Below are 3,213 nucleotides of genomic sequence, written 5' to 3'. Positions count from 1 at the left end.
GAGAATTAAATTACTGCCAATTTCTGAGGCACGACAACGCATTAGTGGATTTTGCTGAGGATTCAAACAACGGATCTTGAAAAAATTCTCTTCCCCAAATTCCATGTTATCCGATGTCATTTCCACAAGTCCCTTCCTTTGATTTATTTTCCAAGCCAGCTGATAATGCCCCCATCATCTCTCCTGCTTTGTCTTTTATCTGTTCCTAACACTGTGGCTGTAGCAAAGACCCCAAACAGCAATGGCACCGACCCCACCCGTCATGCAATGCAGTGCAGGTCATCTGAGACAAACGGGTCTGCGCGAGATTTCAGCCTAAAGAAAGAACACCCAGTTTCCAGGCTCTCTGGACACTGCCTGGGAAAAGACACCAGTACACACGACCAGAGCCAACTGCCCTTTGCTTTGTAGCACAGCCCAGTGCTCCTCAGGGACACCATTGGATGAGGGTCTCCTGCAAGTGGAAGCTCTGCTTGACAAATCTGAGTAGAGCTAATCAAAATGCAGAGCTTCATCAAGACGAAGCCATCTGCATTAATTACAAAACTCCCTGAACTTCACAGGGCCAGGAGTTCAGCCTGAAATTCCTCTTTTTGCTCTTAGTCACAGTCACAGTCACAGAAAACAGGGCTGGGAGAGGACATCAGGACATCACAGAAATCTGCTTCTCCATCTACCCGTGTCTGATCTATCATTTTGAATCCTGTTTCCACAAATCTCATAAACTTGGAAGACTTCACTGTTCCCCAAGCAACCAGGTCCACTTCTTCTGTGCCTCTGCTACTAGGGAGGTTTCTCCAACACCTGGCGTGGGTTAGGGGAGCTCCAGAGGTGAGTTCAGGCTGTGGAGAACCTCGCCTGTCATTTCAGAAGTGGTCAAGTGGAATGTTTGTGTTTTATAAGACAACCCTTTGTGCTACCCGATAGCTTTCTATGCATCAGCCTTGAATTTTTAACTGTGCTTGTTTCTACCTGTGACACAGCATTGCTCAAACAGAGCTGCTTGAGGAGGAGACCAGCTCCGGTCAGCAGAAACCCCCTTGTGAAATGCACCTCTGGACCCCCTCTCCCCTCCTCCTTGTCTCCAAACACATACGCTTCTGCCTTCAGTCCCGCTTCCAATGGAGACTGCTGTACTTATCCTGCGGGGTTTTTATGACTGCAATTTTGTTTAACGTCGCCCCTGAAGAGCTCTGTAGTGTTTTTCAGAGCTCCAAGTACAAGAGCTCCTCGAATCTTTCCCCTAAGTGTTCCTATTGCTGTCAGGAAAGAATATTAGAAGAGTGTGGTCCTGCCTCCCCCCCTCTCATTTGGAGCCTGTGATTCATATTTTATAGCATCCCACTCCCATTACTGCCAGCTCTGCTTTCCCAGGGTTCGTTCTGCAGTATCTCCTACAGCGGGAGGACTAACGAGTTTTTATGCCCCATGGTGTCCTGGTTCAATTTGCTTTATTCGGGTCATACTTTCTACAATACTTGTATTTGAGACCCTCCTTTCCTTTCCTCCAGCCATCCTTCCACCCGTAACTGAACGATTTTTAACCACTGGCAGTGATCTGCACATGAGAAGTTGCCAGATGAACCAGCGCAGTTGCAGAAACCTCATCTCCTTTGGAAACCACGATAAAAAACGGTTGCAAGGATTTTGAAAGTGCAGGGAGGGGATTCAACAGCAAACAAGACTACAAATAATTCCTACCAGGGGATGCTAGTGAAAGCCATTTGATTAGAGCTTGTCAGCATCGCGGGGCGGAACAGCTGGGCCGCTTAATGAAAATGCCTTTTCTATCACCATGCAACTGCTTTGCAAGGCAGGATCATTTGAAACAAAATAATTATCTGTGAAAAAAAGATTTCTCTAAGATCACAACATCTGATTGTGATGCTAGGGAGCAAAATGTCGTTCCAAATGGACTTTTCTGACAGAAACTGGTTATTTATAGGCATACTTTGTAAGGAAAGGTCAGAACAATTGTCTGAATTGAAGTTCATTAATTTTTTCTCTCCTTTCCTTCTGCCAGGGCAAACAGCTGCTCGTGGGCTGGGCTCAGCGCGGGCCTCTCTGCAGTGCCATCGTACTGGTGGCAGGGTACACAGAAGAAAGCTCTTCCATTCATCCCCGAGTGGTGCCACTGGCAATCCCTGCCCTGCTGCATCACTCCTGCTGCGAAGATGAGCTGTGGTCCCCCTGCACCTGAGCTGAGCCTGGCACTGCAGGAGCACAGCCTTGTCCTCTGGCACCCTGCTCCCTCTCCAGCTGTTGGTCTCAAGGCAGGTAGTTATTTTTCTAAGCCAGTTGGTGAGGTGGGTTACTGGGAGGCTGAACTCTGCTTGACTGAGCCTTCCATGTTCTGAGAAATGAGATCAAGGCTGGCACGGGCTTTGCATTGCTAATTAGCACACAGTAGATGAGCTGCCATCCCCTGTGAGGGCACTGATGATGCGCTAACAACACTGGCTGGTTTTGCATGGCGATAACTGGGATCAGAGCAGGAGTAACTGGGCTTAGTTTTACTCAACATCTGTCCTGCATGAATGCTGTCTGGGGTGGAGATGAAGCAGGACATAGTGTGTCCCAATTCATTCTCAGGCCAGGAATATGTAGGATACTTTTCCCAAGGACCTTTGCAAGAGGGACAGACACTTTCAGGCTGTGGTGTGGCCTCCGCTCATCCCAAGCTGGCCCCAAAACCATCCTAAAGTCCTGATTGTTCCCACCTCTATCAAACAGATCTGGGCCTGCAGCTCCGCTGCTGTGGCTGGAAAGCGTTTCATCTCATCCCCACAACTCATCTTGAAGCACAAGTGCAGTCAAAAAGTCTGGTTATAATACGATATAGGAGAACGGTCCTGACAATTCAATGAAGACCAGGACTGGGAGATAAAAATCCAGCAGGAGATATTATGTACATTTGTACAGATGGTACTTACGAGGTGGAAGAATAGCGTAATGATGGCACATTTTCTGAGAATTAATATTGCCCATTTCATTGCCCAGGGAGACCAAAGGGTGAGCGTGTGACTGTGTGCTTAGATCTTCACACTGGCTTTTATTTTTGGCTGATCAAACCCAGCACCACTTAAACAGTTCTTTGTACAAATAAGAGTGAAAACAACAGTAAGTGCTTCATTGTGAGGTACAGGAACATCGTTCTTCTCTCAGCTTCTTTGTAAGGCACTGTATATTATGGCTGGCCAAGCAAACACTAGT

This window comes from Buceros rhinoceros, unplaced genomic scaffold, assembly GCF_000710305.1.
Source record: "Buceros rhinoceros silvestris isolate BGI_N320 unplaced genomic scaffold, ASM71030v1 scaffold4034, whole genome shotgun sequence".
Lineage (NCBI taxonomy): Eukaryota > Metazoa > Chordata > Aves > Bucerotiformes > Bucerotidae > Buceros > Buceros rhinoceros.
Note: the sequence above shows the minus strand (reverse complement) of the source record.